Below are 16,983 nucleotides of genomic sequence, written 5' to 3'. Positions count from 1 at the left end.
AACAGGGAGGGAAGGATATTTATCACTTTCCCCAAATCCAGAGTTGCTCCCAATGAGAGCCGAAAGAGAGAACCAGCAACCTGCATGTCCCAGGCAGGCGGAAAGCCAGGCCCCATTATGAAAATGAGTCAAGCAAGAAGACAGTAGCTTTGCCTGGGAGAGAAGGGATCAGTAGTCAGAGGTCTGGATTTGGAAGGAAGGGACAATGTGGAATTTTATTGTCTTCTCTTGACTGGGCACCACGGATAGAGATTCGTAAGAGCCGATTCTGATCAGGAATTTCACCCTTTGCTGGCTTCTGCCAGTGTTTTTGGGATCCCCTCTGCAGGCTGTGGTATTTACCAGTTTCTCTCTGGCTGTTTAAGGAAATAACATAGCAGTGTTGCAGAAAATCCCTCAGCTGTGACCACTCTGGGAGGGACCTATATGGGGACTTTCCTTTGAAGAGGGAGATGGGGGTGTCTTTAAGGCCATTCACTTGGCGGACTTTTGTTCATGGTTGTGTAGTCTGTTTACAGTGGAAAAACAATTTAGACAGAGAATTAGTAGAATGAGCACTCTAAAAAGGAGAGAAAGAAGCAGTAGGAGTTGCATCAGTCATACCCTCTTTTGTTTTAAGTACCTTGTACAACCTTAATTTTTCATTAGCCTTTTGCAATGAGAGTCATTTGATGAAATGACTTTGGAATTTTGAAAACCTTTTGGAGGCTTCTGCTTGCCAATTAAAACAGGTGTCCCATTTTGCTTAACTTGGGAACCTTGCTTTCAAGTGCACTTCTTAAATGATTGTATCATCATGGCCATTGTGCTTCTCTGTTGTAATTCTCCTAAGGGCTGGCAGCACTTTGGCAGGACCTTGGCCGCAAATGGAGTTAACCGATATTTTTGTCCACGCTTATTTTGGGGTCCTCAACCTGACGGTTACTGACCGAAGTTCCTCAGGACACAAAACCAGCTTAGTAAGATTTGCTGTTTTTACTGCATATCTACAACTTCCGGGACTACAGTTCTTAGACATAAAATATGCTGAAAGATGGCACACTTGACTCTAGGATTTAAGGATCCCATTAGCTAAGCCTTTGGGTTTCTTAGAGCCGAAGTAATACTTAACAGGAACCTGCCCTGGATTGGGGATTGTGAGTGTTTGACAGTGTACCTCATTGCCTTGACATTTTCTTGAGGTTGGCAGGTGACCTAGTGTCAATCTAACCCATTCTGTGACCTGCTGATCCTATCACGGGAATCTTCTTCAGGTGGCCAGAGCTCTAGCAGCCTTTAAATGCTTGACCCATGCCCACCAATTTTTGTGGCCTTTTTGGCCTCTGAGATCCCCGCTAGCAGTAGCCTTTATCTCCATAAAACAAGACAAACAAATATGTGCACTTTAAAGTATTGGCAGTTCCCAAGAGATGTTACTTCATCTTGACCACAAGCAGGCCCCATGCGCATACCATCAATTCCCATGGAACCTTGCTGAGGTTTTTCCCCTGGGGCTCTATGGTCTGAAAGGCTAGGGCCATGGCCCCGGCAGACCTTTCCTCCAGCTCAGTCAGGATACAAGCACAACCGCTAGCTCCACTGAGCTCCAGGCAGAACTGTCAGCTCCATGGGCAGAGTAGTGAGCTCAGCTGGGCTCCAGGCAAATATGCCAGCTTGCTTGGCTCCAGGCATAGCCGTGTCCACTCAAGCTGACCTGCCCTGTAAAGGAAAGCCAATTAGACAGGGAGCTCAAACGCACGAAGAGCGGAGCTCAGAACCAAGAGGAACTTACCTATAGCCCTTGGAAATATGAGAAAGAGTGAACTCAGTGTTTGTGGGTACCACACCTGCTTTTCTTCTTGTCCCCGAATGCTGCCAGAAGTCCACTTTGGGGGGCGCCTGGGGGGCGCAGTCGTTAAGCGTCTGCCTTCGGCTCAGGGTGTGATCCCAGAGTCCTGGGATCAAGCCCCACATGGGCTCCTCCGCTGGGAGCCTGCTTCTTCCTCTCCCATTCCCCCTGCCTGTGTTCCCTCTCTCGCTGGCTGTCTCCCTCTCCGTCAAATAAATAAATAAAATCTTTTTTAAAAAAATAAAAAGAAGCTCACTTTGGATCCCATCACTGCCACCAAATCTGTTAATTAACAAAAATTCAACTAAGGAAATTTTTGAAGGTGTAATTGGCTTTATTTAATCAATTCATGAATCAGGCAACATCCCATCTAGCAAATAGAGGGGAATTCCAAAGGACTACAGAAAAGGAAAAAGGTTTTTAAGGGGAGAGAGGGAGTGGAAAAGAATCCATTGTATTAGGCAAGGTCACCCTCCTAAGTAGACTTCCTAGTGCTGACCAGGGAATTCCCATGTTGACTGGTTAAAGATTCTGGGAGGTTGAATCTGCAGTCAGGTTAGGTATTAAACCTTGGTTTACTGACTTGGAGCCTTAACCTATGTAACACATTTTGGGCCTGTGTTTTTCTTTTTTACAATCCAGAAAAATAAAGCAAATTGGAGCTAATGTAACTGAATGGGCGTATCAACCCCTTGTGATCATTTATGCTCCAACTCAAGTCTTTGGGGAAAAAACATGGAGACCAATTATCCTTATATTACAAATATTTACTAAATTTAAAAAATGCAGCTCTAGAGGCAATGAGAAGTCCATCTTATTTCTTTTTACCAGTCCTAAAACTTCCCCTATTTTTCTCATAAGGCTTGTAAAATTATTGGCCTTAAAAAACCGAAGTTCTTCTTAGAGGAACTTAACATTCTTTCTCTGTCCTTTCAAGATATGAATCTTACCTTGTATTTGAAATATAAACACCCCAGGAGGTATCTAAAACAATGCCAACCCTAAGACTAAATGGGGGGCTGGGGACCTTTTAAAAAATACGAAGTGCTCCACGGCTTCTATAAGATTACTTGTCAAGGACAAATATAAATCATGTGCCTTCTCCACAAATATTACAAGTAAAAAGCTTTAGCTATCCAAGCAGATAAACTTAACTTACAAACTAGTGACTTTTGTATTGTTACACCTGATTCATAGCTTAAATTTTAAAATGGAAAGCTATAAAAATCTGTTTTATACATTATAAATATGGGATTTTTCTACCTCCAGATAGTATTACCAAAGTTAATTTGTAAGAGAGCTCTATTTAACTGACCTAAAATTAAGCACTTATAATTCAAGCATTTCTAAATCTCAAAATATAATAGAAACTAACCTGTTTTTCAAGTTCATGTGATCTAGGAAAATTTTCAGTAAATAAAAGCTAAGTTTAAATTTGTTGGTTTAGGGGCGCCTGGGTGGCACAGCGGTTGAGCGTCTGCCTTCGGCTCAGGGCGTGATCCCAGCGATCTGGGATCGAGCCCCACATCAGGCTCTCCTGCTGTGAGCCTGCTTCTTCCTCTCCCACTCCCCCTGCTTGTGTTCCCTCTCTCGCTGGCTGTCTCTATCTCTGTCGAATAAATAAATAAAATCTTAAAAAAAAAAAGTAAATAAATTTGTTGGTTTAGTTAATATAAGAAATACAGATGGCCAACGGACACATGAAAAGATACTCAACATCACTCATCATCAGGGAAATGCAAATCAAAACTACCATGAGATATTACCACACCCTGTTAGAATAGCTAAAATCAAAAGCATAAGAAACAACAAGTGCTGGTGAGATGTGGAGAAAAAGGACCCTTCATGCACTGTCATTGGGAATGTAAACTGATGCAGCCACTGTGGAAACAGTAAGGAAGGTTGTCAAAAAATTAAAAACAGAACTACCATATGATCCAGGAATCACACTACTGGGTATTTACCCAAAGAAAATGAAAACACTAATTCGAAAATATATATGCACCCCTATGTTTATTGCAATGTTATTTAAAATAGTCAAGATATGGAAGCAACCCAAGCGTCCATCCATAGATGCATGGATAAAGAAGATGTGATATATACGTAATATATACAATAGAATATTATATAACATACAATATATGCAATGGATTATTAGTCATAAAAACAATGAAATCTTGCCGTTTGCAGTGACATGGATGGACCTAGAGGGTATAACACTAAGTGGAATAAGTCAGTCAGACAAAGACAAGTATCATATGATTTCATTCATATGTGGAAGTTCAGAAATAAAACAAATGAACAAACAGAAAAAAAGAGACAAATTCAAATTCTTAACTACAGAAAACTGATGGTTACCAGAGGGGAGGTGGATGAGGGGAGGGGTGAAATAGGTGATGGGGATTAAGGGTACACTTATTGTGATGAACACTGAGTAATATATGGAATTGTTGACTCACTATACTGTACACCTGAAACTAATATAACATTGTGTATTACACTTCAATTAAAAAAGAGGGAAAAAAGTGTGACACAGATGCTGAAAAAAATATATAGACATGTCTTTAGAGTTATTGGCATTAAGTATGATTTGGCATTAAGATTTTATTTATTTGACAGAGAGACATAGCGAGAGAGGGAACACAAGCAGGAGGAGTGGGAGAGGGAGAAGCAGGCTTCTCCACTTTGGTTTATTAAAAAGTCAAACAAGCTCATGTTATCTTTGTTACCAAATTTGTCAGCAAAAAGTAAATAACTTAAATTATGGCTAATTGCTTTAATGTCTCGTGAAATTTTCATAAGCTATCTATGATTATTAATAAATGAATTAAATAGATGTGAATATCCTTAAACTGGGTAAATTTCTTTTTTTTTTTTTAAAGATTTTATTTATTTATTTGACAGAGACAGCCAGCGAGAGAGGGAACACAAGCAGGGGGAGTGGGAGAGGAAGAAGCAGGCTCCCAGCGGAGGAGCCCGATGTGAGGCTCTATCCCAGGACTCTGGGATCACGCCCTGAGCCGAAGGCAGACGCCTAACGACTGAGCCACTCAGGCACCCGGGTAAATTTCTGAAACTAATGAAAAAACTGAATTTAAGAAGAACAAGAATTAATTATATGGGACTGAATGAACTGATGAGGATGATTATAATTTTTATGACTTTTTATTTAAAATATGGTTGGTTCTTTAATCTTCTGTTTTCCAGATAGAAGGAAGACTTTCCTCTTACGTTAACTATGACTTACAGCATTTTGGTCAATTATACCTTTATAAGCAGAATTGTAACATCTTTTTCTCCCTACCTGATCTCTCCAGAATTCAGAAACTCTCAATGAATATGCTTATATTTTCATGGCAATATAGTTATTTGCCCAAGTTCAATAAGAATCTATTCTCCTTGTAACAGGACACAATTGGAAGCTGGTTATATTACCAAGGCTTAGACTGGAATGTCATATTTAAAAGAGACAGGCATAGACTCAGGTGTGACCAGCTTTAAGGAACTAAGGTTGACTTTATGAAGTCAATTAAACCCCTTAGAATTATCAGCCTGGTACCTTGCTTACAGGGTTCCCAGCAACCTTACCAGATGAGTAAGGAAGGCTACTTCTGGCAGGTGCAAGTACCTCAGGATATTTGGGGGACCCGAAGAAGAGAGGAATTAACCCAAATCTACAGGTATTACAAGACTAATGGCAAGTATTTGGTTTGACCTCTTCACCTTGAAAAGTTGTTAAGAGTTCAACCTGGAGATCCCTTATGAAAAGTTCCAGCAAGCAAATTTAAAGGAGCCTAAATGGGGGCGCCTGGGTGGCTCAGTCGTTGAGCGTCTGCCTTCAGCTCAGGTCACGATCCCAGGGTCCTGGGATCGAGGGAGCCCCACGTTAGGCTCCCAGCTTGGCAGGAAGCCTGCTTCTCCCTCTCCCACTCCTCCTGCTTGTGTTCCCTCTCTCGCCATGTCTCTCTGTCAAATAAATAAAATCTTAAAAACAACAACAATAAATAAATAAATAAATAAATAAATAAATAAATAAATAAAGGAGCACAAATGATCCATTGCTCCTCTTGCTGCCTTTATGTAAATAATCAAGCCACGTTCATTCAGGGTAGACTTATTTTGCAAACATATTAGTCTTAATTTGGCTATCTTTGGTAGAAATGACAGTATTTATAAAGACAAATATTATGTTTCAATAACACACCTTTATGAATATTAGAAGCTAATACTATTCATTGTAAATTGGATTGTATCCTAAAGTCTTCTAGCTACAAATCTCCAAACTAACATTTCCAATTTTTCTCCTACTATCCTGTCTTGGAATCATTAAGAACTAAATTTGCCCTTTTCCCAAAGCCATGCAAACTAAAGTTGGACAACTTGATATATAAACTTCAGGGGAATCACCACAACAGCTCATGTATGGACAATCCTTGTTGCCTGTTGCTGTGGGGGCCACTCAGAAAAATTACCAGAGACATTCAAACTGCAAACTAGGAAAGTCTGTCAGATTACCCCTGTCTGCCTCACTCCATCTAGAAATGTTTCAAGGCTGACATCTGGAAATCCTCTCAACTGGCTACCTACCCTCAGAACTCAGAAACTGGTTTAAAACTTACTCCAGTCATTAACCATTGCTTTTCTTTGTCCCCACAGAAATGCCTCTTAATACCTGATTGTTTGCGTAATGCAGGCCTAACTTGGGGAGTCTCTCTGCAAGATGACCTCCTGAAATGAATTTAACTGAATTGACCTATCGTCAGGACTAAGAGTCTAGTTCAATGAGATGAAAACAGTCTACCCATTGGACTTCTGGATGATGAAACTTCTTGGGGAAATTTCAAAGGCAGGAAGGTAGGGGAGTGAAAACTGCTACCCCAAAATGTGTCTCTTTAGCTCAAAATTTGTAATCATGGGTGAAAAACATCACTTTTGTGTCTAACTTAAATCTGTTAAAAGAAGGGGTAAGTAATTTTCATCAGATAAAATAAGGTTATCCACTCACTCTATGGGACTGACCTATTCCCAGGAGTAGGAGGCTGGTCTAATGAGGTGTGGGGTAATGGGCTTTAGTTTGTTCTTTTCTGTTTGTTTATCCTTGTTCTAATTTATGTTGTTTCCTTCCTTGGTGGATCTCTTGCCACACTCAGCTACTAACTCTCCACAGGCACCCGCTCAGCTTTTAATATGTGGGAAAAAAATCTTTTTTAAGATTTTATTTATTTATTTGAAAGAGGGAGAGAAAGCATGGGGAGGGGAGGGAGAGGGACAAGCAGACTCCCTGCTAAGTGGGGAGCCTGATGTGGACTCGATTCCAGGACCCTGGGATCATGACCTGAGCTGAAGGCAGACACTTAAACCACTGAGCCACCCAGGTGCCTCAATATGTGAAACTTCTAAGAAAGCCTCAGAGGAAAAAACTGTTGAGGTTCAGGACAGGCCACCCCAGGATGTGCTGCTTTGGCATGCGGATTATTTTGAGTTAAAAACAATCAAGGCCCCAAAGTGCAGGAAGAATCTTTGACCTTCCCCCTGTCAACCTTACAAATAAAATGGTCGTTTACTTTATTTGGAAATAGCAGAGGGATTGCAATTCAGGACAAGCAAGCTATGGTGAACCCTAGGCAAGTCCAAAGAGACAAAGGGAAGGTTTGCGTTTGTTAGGTTTTAGAAGGGAATTAGGGAGGGTTGTTTTGAACAAAAGTTCATTGGAGAAGAACAAGAGTTTGGGGTTGTGGAGGGCTCTCATTGGCTGGAAGCAGTGATTAGGGTGTTGTTGCTGGGGCGCAGAGGGATCTTTCTTCTTTTTCTTAAAAGCAGGAGATAAATACCTAGGTGGAAAATGTCCTCCCTTATCAAGATAATTCTTATCTTCTTGTTCCCTACTGGTTATGCAGGCTGCAAGGATGTGTGAGAGCTCCCCACCCTTCCCCCACCCCATCAGGGCTTCAAGACTCCATTTGAAATGAGGTTTCCTTTACTCATTTTCACATCCTCACTTTCTAGAAGAATTTAGATAGCCTGCTCCAGAGACAACTACATTATAATATGGACTGGGTGTGGTGGAAAGGGAGGAACCTAGCCAAGATTGTTTGTTACAACTCCTGTGTCCCTGTGTTTCTGTATGGCCCAGAAAACATCTGCGCACCACATATTTGCTCTGTTTCATCCTCCTGTGAATTACTTCCTTTCTTTTGAATTACTAGACTCCTAACCCCTTCCCCTTAGTTCAGGATGACATCTGTACCTCTTTTTGTCTGACTGGAATCTCTTATGTTTATGTGGCTTCCCCAGGTATACATTAAATGTGTTTTCTCCTGCTAATCTGTCTTACGTTGTTTTAATATTTTGAACTAAGAGGGTAAGGGGAAATTTGCCCCTCCCTGATAGCTACTCACTTCAAATCCTACCAAGGTCTTCATTCCTACGCGAAAAGGTTACAAGATACAACACCAGGCATGCACAATCATGGTCAAATATGTAAAATTGAATTTAAAGTGTATTTAGGAGGGAGAAGGAAGATGGTGAAAGAATAGGGGACCCACGCTTCATCTGACCCCTTGAATTCAGCTAATTATCTATCAGATCATTCTGAGCACCTGTGAACTCAAACAGAAATCTAAGAAAAGAATTGCTGCAGTTCTACAAATAGAAAAGTGACCACTTTTTGCAAGGTAGGAGGTGCGGAGACGTGAATCAGAGGGGATAAATTGGAAGATCAATGGCAGGGGAGGGGGCCTCCGTAAGCCGGCTCCTGGAAAGTGATAGAGCCCCAGAGTGCAAAACTGGAATTCTTAGAGGTCTGCTCCCGTGAGGGACTTCCCTGCCTGAAAGGTACTCGGGTGGCCAAGTGGGGCAGAATCCTAGGTGGGACAGTGTGGTCTTAGGATCCCTAGGGTCACAGAAAGAACAGGGGTGCCTGAGTGCTGTAGAGTTTCCAAGCATTAGAGTGGGGAAACCGGCTACAATTAGCAAGCCCCAGAGTGGCCTCTCAGCTAGATGTGGCCATAAACTGGGAACACGGCATGGTGGGCCGACTGCTCTCCAAGCAGGGGCCCAGCAAGTGACAACCCCTAGGACACCCTGCTTCCTCCCCTGCCCCCCGCAGATGACATGATACTTTCTGTGGAAAACCCAAAAGACTCCACCACAAAATTGCTAGAACTCATACAGGAATTCAGCAACGTGGCAGGAAATAAAATCAATGCACAGAAAGCATCTGTATTTCAGGGGGATGGGGTAATTGGGTGATGGGCCTTAAGGAGGGCATGTAATATGATGAGCACTGGGTGTTATACACAACTGATGAATTATTGAACACTACATCTGAAACTAATGATATATTATATGTTGGCTAATTGAATTTAAATTAAAAAAAAAGAAATCAGTTGCATTTCTGTATACTAACAATAAGACAGAAGAATTAGAATTTAAAGAGTCAATCCCATTTACAATTGCACCAAAAACCATAAGATACCTAAGAATAAACCTAACCAAAGAGGTAAAGGATCTGTACTCTAGAAACTACTGAACACTTATGAAAGAAATTGAAGAAAACACAAAGAAATGGAAAAACATTCCATGATTGTGGATTGGAAGAATAAATATTGTTAAAATGTCTATGCTACCCAGAGCAATATACACATTCAGTGCAATCCCTATCAAAATACCATTGACATTTTTCACAGAGCTGGAACAAATAATCCTAAAATTTGTATAGAACCAGAAAGGACCCCAAATAGCCAGAGGAATAATGAAAAAGAAAACCCAAACTGGTGGCATCACAATGCCTGACTTCAAGCTATATTACAAAGCTGTGACCATCAAGACAGCATGGTACTGGCACAAAAACAGACACGTAGATCAATGGAACAGAATAAAGAACTCAGAAATTGACCCTCAACTCTAGGTCAACTAATCTTCAACAAAGCAGGAAAGAATATCCAATGGAAAAAGGACAGTCTCTTCAACAAATGGTGTTGGGAAAATTGGACAGCTACATGTAGAAGAATGAAACTGGACCATTTTCTTACGCCATACACAAAGATATGCTCATAATGGATGAAAGACCTAAATGTGAGACAGGAATCCATCAAAATCCTAGAGGAGAACACAGGCAGCAACCTCTTTGATCGCGGCCACAGCAACCTCTTGCTAGACACGTCTCCAAAGGCAAGGGAAACAAAGGCAAAAATGAACTATTAGGACTTCATCAAGATAAAAAGCTTTTGCAGAGCAAAGGAAACAGTCAACAAAACTAAGAGGCAACCTGTGGAATGGGAGAAGATGTTTGCAATTGACATATCTGATAAAGGGTTAGTATTCAATATCTATAAAGAACTTATCAAACTTAACAACCAAAAAGCAAATAATTCAGTCAAGAAATGGGCAGAAGACATGAACAGACATTTCTCCAAAGAAGACATACAATGGCCAAGAGGCACATGAAAAAATGTTCCACATCACTTGGCATCAGGGAAATACAAATCAAAACCAAATGAGACACTACCTCACACCCGCCAGAATGGCTAAAATTAACAAGTCAGGAAACGACAAATGTTGGCAAGGATGCAGAGAAAAGGGAATGCTCTTACACTCTTGGTGGGAATGCAAACTGGTGCAGCCACTCTGGGAAACAGTATGGAGGTTCCTGAAGAAGTTAAAAATAGAGCTACCCTACGACCCAGCAATTGCACTACTAGGTATTTACCCCAAAGATACAAATGTAGTGATCTGAAGAGGCATCTGCACCCCAATGTTTATAGCAGCAATGTCCACAATAGCCAAACTATGGAAAGAGCCAAGATATCCAAGATATTCATTGACAGATGAATGAATAAAGAAGATGTGGTGTATAGATACAATGGAATATTACTCAGCCATCAGAAAGGTTCCAATGTGAGTGGAACTGGAGAGTAGTATGCTGAGTGAAATAATCAGAGAAAGACAATTATCATATGGTTTCACTCATAAGTCTAATACAAGAAACAGCGCAGAGGTTTGTAGGGGAAGGGAGGGAAAACTAATTGGGAAGTCATCAGAGAGGGAGAAAAACCATGAGAGACTCTAAACAATAGGAAACAAACTGAGGGTTTCTAGAGGGGAGGTAGGGGTGGGGTGGGGTAACTGGGTGATGGGCACTGAGGAGGGCACATGATGTGATGAGCACTGACTGTTATACGCAACTGATGAATTATTGAATGCAACATCTAAAACTAATGATGTACTCTGTTGGCTAATTGATTTTAAATAAAATAAAAAAATAAAGTGTGTTTATTTACATTTCAGAGGGAGAAAGGGCCTGATTTAACTTCGGATATAAATTAAATTTTACAATTTTGTAATAATGGGGCTGGCCATTTTCCTATTAGTCACTGTCACCTAAAAGCATTTGTTGAGTTAGAGGCCAGTGACTCTGTATGAAATGAACTGCTGTCTGGGAGTACAAATTTTCCTGTACCCTTCAAGTTTCTTTTATCTGGCCTAAATATTAAGTGAACATAAGACAGATTAACAGGAGAAGAGAAAAAAAAAAAAAAACCCTGAAGTTTAATTATGTGTGCATGGAGGGTAATGAAATTGAGACCTTGAAACCTATGGGAATGACTGCAGCAAGCAGTTTTTATACTTTTTAGTCAAAGAGACAATAAATTTGTGAGGAGTAGACAGAAAAAAGAAAACTTATGTTCAAGAGCTTCGATTAGTACGAAATTCTAAAGAGAATGTGGGCCAAGGTAGTAAATTAGTAAAAAGTAACAGGGTTTGTTTATATGGCCTTCTTGCCTCTAAATTCCCTACTTCTGGTGATAAGGATTCCCTATCTCTCTACCTCCTGGTACAGGAAGTGTACTTTCCACATAGGAGATTTATTTCCCGTTTTCAGCAGGACAGAGGAAGGTCAGAGTGTCCTTGCACTGGCTGTTTCTTAGTAGCTTTAATTCAAAGTAATCAACATGCCATTGTGGCGTATTTTGGGGCAACCTGCTCTGGGCCGCTACAATGCCAAGTAAAAAGGTTTTTTAGGTACTGAGAGTATTATAAAATAAAATCCAGTCCCTGGCTTCAAGATGCCCAAATCTAAATAAGGGATAAAAGAAAAGCTAGGTAGCCACCAGGAAATGTTTGGTGAGTAGCTCCGGGGCTGTTAACAGTCGGAAGAGGATGATTATCTCTAGGGGCTCCGATCATGGGGATAGACAAAGGAAGGGAGTGGGAGACCATAAAGGATGGGTGGGAATTGGCTAAATTAAGGGAAGGTGGAGAGCAGAATCATGAGTCAGATTGCACAATAAACACAAACGTGGCATACCAGAGGCACCGAGTGGACTAATGTGGTGTGATTTCTTCTCCACTGTGCTGGTCCTCCTCTGCTGTTGGTATGGCCTCCAGTCTGCATACTCAGCCGCAATCCTGACCAAAGGGGCGGTATATTAGTACCCTCACACTCCCAAGACTGGGGATCAGAAATTAGTCTTGCTAATACATACCAACTACCATGCTAATGTGTTTTTTGTGATTTATAGTAAGAACAATATATTTGGCCTTCACAATAGTTTCTTGCACAGAGCTTCTCAAATCTTGGGACTTTCCTGGGATGATTTCCTTGTAATATTAATGAAACGACTTTTGGAAAGTACCTAGGGATGGTGTTGGTTGCTGGGGGAACAAATTGATTAAAGGGTTGGAAATTTCAGTCCCCCACCCCATCCCTTCCATTTGGTTTCTTTGTAAGAACTGAAGAAGCAAGACAAAAATACACAGAAGGGAAAATCCTGGGATTCTTTTCTATGAGTGTTACACACACACACACACACACACACACACACACACACACACTGTCTCAATGGGGAAAATAAAGTACACATGGGAGGATTCTGATATCCAGCCTCCTTTATTCCTCCATTCCCAACTTAATCTTTCCACAGAGTACAACAGCAGCGATCTGGCCACTCAGGTGGACAGAGCACGGTCATAGTGGCATAAACTGAAGTCAAGGCTGCTGAAGTCTACCCCCCTTCCCATGAAACATGGTGGATTTTACATCTAGTAGCATTGTTCTAGTTTGCATCTTACCCTCTTAGACTGCAGGAAACCTTTGCTCAGGAACAGCCACATCACACTTGATAGCATCTCGGACCTTGGTTCCTGGACATATTCAGATCTCATATTGCTGAACTGTGACTTATTCAAATCTCTCTCAGAGTTGGCATTCCACGCCCATGATGTAGCTCGATCTCCTCTTGACTCCCAGCCAAGTGATGCTCCCAGGACTGTCCTCTCTGGCAGAGAGTAAGGTTTATGTTTTATACCTCCACACATATGATATAAAGTATGATTCATACCTAAACTGGTTAATAAGTATCTATTATTGAAGCTTCAAGAGAAAGGAGGCAAGGTTAAGAGACTGGAATGATACTGCAAAGAGATACTGCTGAGTTTTCCCCTTTCTGTACTCCATTCTTTACTTAGGAACTTTGTCGACCTAAGCATATGAATTTCTTCTAATCCTTTCTTTGGAAACATCTTATTTTACTTTTCATATATCATAGAAACTTAGAGTCAGAAGAAATCTTAAATCTTACATAGTTCAACTTTCTTTTTTCTTTTTTTCAGATTTATTTGAGGGGGGAGGGGCTGTGGGAGAGGGAACGAGAATCCTCAAGCAGACTCCCCACTGAGTGTGGAGCTCTAAGCAGGACTAGATCCCATGACCCCAAGATCACGACCTGAGCCGAAACCAAGAGTCAGATGCTCAACCGAATGCACCACCCCAGGTGCCCCCCACAGTTTAATTTTCTATGGAATTCAGTCATCCTATCTACAACACACCTGGTCCATTATGGATACATCTGTTGTCTAGATTTGTCTATTCGGCTGCTGACTACCTCTGATAAGAAATCTATCTCTTGTTAGGCCAAGAGTAGTTAGTATACACCACTGTGTGTTGCTCTTTCAGGGCATTCTCAGAGCAACCCCCCCCCCCCAGTGAAGGACTCTACAATCATAAATTCAGTCTGAGAGAGCTCCAGGACAACACAAGCAAGCTTCAATAGGCAAGATGGGGTCAAATCTAAGATAACATGAGAACAAGATACAACTTTGAAGACAGACATGAGTTGATGACGATGGCTTTGGGTAACATTTACTGAATATATTACTGATTACTATAGATCAGAGGTCAGGCACTAGTTAAGCACTTTGTACTTATTAGCCATTTATATCTCACAATTTCATGAAGAATATTGTCTTCATTTTCTAGCTGTAGAAACTGAGGCACAGAGTAACTGGTCCAAAGTCATGCAGCCGGTGAGTGAAAGAGCTAGGATTTGAATCCGGGCCAATTGGATCTGGAGCCTGGACCCTAACCACTATATAAACTACCTTAATAACTGTAACTAAGAATGCCTAAACCATGTGCCAGGCATAATTCACTCCTTTATTCTTCATAAGAGCATGTACTATTATAAAACAGTTAAGTAACTTGCCCAAGGTTGGGTAGCTAAAGTTGGGATTCAAATCCAGGTAGCCTGTCTGTAGATATGCTTTTCTCCACTACTGTAAACCCCCTTGATACTATGCTCCACGTAGATGTTGATAACGTCAGATACAGGGCTTTGCCATGGGCAGGGAAGGCAAATGACAAAGTGGGGGACAGCAGAATAGGTGCCAGCTGGTAAAAATGTGGAGGGAACTGTTAGATGCTGTTATCCAGGATACCCGGAGGACTCACAACCCCATCCTTCTTGCTATGCACATAGAGCAGGCAAATTATCTCTAGACAGAAAAAGCCTACACAATCAGAAAGAATGGCCTCCTTGCAGAAGTACATTCAGGAAGCTGCCTCTGTGCAGAGAGGGAAGTTACCGTTCAGATCTAGCAGAAGAAAATCGCCAACGCACACTGGGTAATGGGGAAATGAGGCCTAATATAATCTGCCGGTTTCTGGTTTCAGGAAGGGGGTGGGAAGTTTACAGATATCTGAATGATTACTGTGACTATTGAAATGGAGGTATGACTGGGGCAAGCAAAGAAAGGTCCATTTAAAATTCTACCCATTGGATTCCCTTTCTAAACAGCTTTTCTGTGAGCTATCTAGAAATTTTCATGGTACATGATGGTATTTTAAAAATACCTCTGAGGGGCGCCTGGGTGGCACAACGGTTAAGCATTTGCCTTTGGCTCAGGGCGTGATCCCGACGTTATGGGATCGAGCCCCACATCAGGCTCCTCAGCTATGAGCCTGCTTCTTCCTCTCCCACTCCCCCTGCTTGTGTTCCCTCTCTCGCTGGCTGTCTCTATCTCTGTCAAATAAATAAATAAAATCTTTAAAAAAAAATACCTCTGAATGTTGAATAATAAGTTGTGCTGAATATTAAGCAATGCAATTAGTATCTTTTTCAGAAATCCATAAAATAAACTTCTTAACTAAGACTGAAGTCCTTTGGATTCCACATTTGGTTGGTTGGTCATTCAGAGAACAGCTTAATAATCTGAAATATTATCTAAATCAATGTTTAGAAAATCATATTTTGCAGGGGAAATTTGCATGTTTTTAAAAAAGAAATGGATTCACTTACAAAGCAAGTAATTATTTAAAATATTCAATAGTAATTCAATGCTTGTTAGCTGCAGTCCTTTAAGAAATAGTAATAAATTTTCAGACTTGCTGTCATGGAGCTTACTTTCTAGTGGGGAGGGAGAAAATAACCAGAAAAAATAAGTAAAATGTAGGACATTTTAGTGGTAAGCACTAAGAAGAAAAATTAAGCAGGGAAGGGGACTTAGTTGGGGGGGCGTCATGTGGCAATTTATATAGGTGGCCAAGGAACACATAAAATGTACATATTCCTTAAAGTTTAGGATTCCATAGTATTTCACCTGTACTGAGAAGCATCTGATATATATCTGAGGCAAATATCGGGTATACATCACCAAAATAATAATATTAAGAGGCATTAAAAAAAGATGTACAGGGTTTTAGGCTTCTAGATAGGAGCACTTTTTAAGATTAAACCCATAGTTAGTTACACTGAGTTTCAAATTCACTTTCAAATGAATATTTGGTGGGACACCTGGGTGGCTCAGTTTGTTAAGCAGCTACCTTCGGCTCAGGTCATGATCCCAGGGTCGTGGGATCGAGTTCCGCGTCTGGCTCCTTACTCAACCGGGAGCCGGCTTCTCCCTCTGCCTGCCTCTCCCCCTGCTTGTGCTCTCTCTCTGCCTCTCTCTGACAAATAAATAAAAATAAAATCTTTAAAAAAAATAATGAATATTTGGAGTCTTTCGGTTTGTTTTGTTTCAAAATTAGTTTCTTAAGTAGCAGCAGGAGGGACATTTTCTCTAGAAGACTCTGAAGGCTACGTACACGTGCTCTCGAGAGCAGAAACTGTTGGCTTTTTTTAATTCCCTAGGGCACAGCACGATCGTGTCTGGAACATACATAAGGAGTTTGGTCCTGGAATCCCCGGAGCCCGCTGAATGTGCGCGTCCAGTAAGCACTAGCTGCCGGAGGTGGTCCGAGGGAGAGTGTTGAGTCACAGGCTGTGCTCAGGCACGACCCGTCTCACCGGCTTCCGTCATCAGCCGCGTGGGCTATTCCAACTCCACAAGGGGCAGATTTCTGACGAAATCTCTTTATTTGGACTGAAACGCTTTCTGGTGTTTTTCCTCTGCCGAGGTGGCACGAATTTCTGAAATGGGGTCCTGTCTGCTCTGAAGGCGGGGTCCGATCTTGACAGACAGTTGTGCTGGGGCGAGGCGTCTCCTCCCCGCACATTCGTCCTCTGCCTGAGTGTGGACCTGGCCCTCGGCGAGCCCCTCTTTGTCTCCCCGGTTTCTCCCAACCCCTCGCTCCCCGTTCTGAGGGGCCCAGTTGCCCCGGCCGCCTCACGCCCGCCCTCCCCTCCCACCCTCCCGCTCAACCTCCCCACCCCGTCCGCACCCCCTCCCGCCCTCTTGCCAGGGCGGTTACTCTCGGCCACTGCATCTCTCCACGGGAGTGAACGCAGGGCCTTAACCTTCCCGTCCCTCCTTCCTTCTCTCCTTTCAGCAATTTGTTCCCGCCTCATCCCTGACAGAAGCTCACCGATTGGCTCTCGCGCCGGGCGAACACGCCCGCTGATTGGTCGGGTGACGTTCTTGGAGGAGGGGGGCTG

At 41.9% G+C, this 16,983-nt stretch overlaps 1 protein-coding gene across 1 annotated transcript in view; it reads right to left on the bottom strand.

The window, feature by feature from the left end:
• SPATA45 (spermatogenesis associated 45) overlaps positions 1 to 16,667 on the bottom strand; it is a 35,965-nt gene extending 19,298 nt beyond the window's left edge. The window contains exons 1-3 of the mRNA XM_057315316.1: positions 16,269 to 16,667; positions 12,902 to 13,107; positions 12,138 to 12,238 (exon numbers count right to left, since the gene is read on the bottom strand). The gene's annotated coding sequence lies outside the window, so the exon portion shown is untranslated. The remainder of the gene's footprint in view (positions 1 to 12,137; positions 12,239 to 12,901; positions 13,108 to 16,268) is intronic.
• Positions 16,668 to 16,983: the final 316 nt, after the last annotated feature.

Source organism: Ursus arctos, unplaced genomic scaffold, assembly GCF_023065955.2.
Source record: "Ursus arctos isolate Adak ecotype North America unplaced genomic scaffold, UrsArc2.0 scaffold_2, whole genome shotgun sequence".
NCBI lineage: Eukaryota > Metazoa > Chordata > Mammalia > Carnivora > Ursidae > Ursus > Ursus arctos.
The sequence above is the reverse complement of the archived record's forward strand: the minus strand, read 5'-3'. Positions and strand labels throughout refer to the sequence as shown.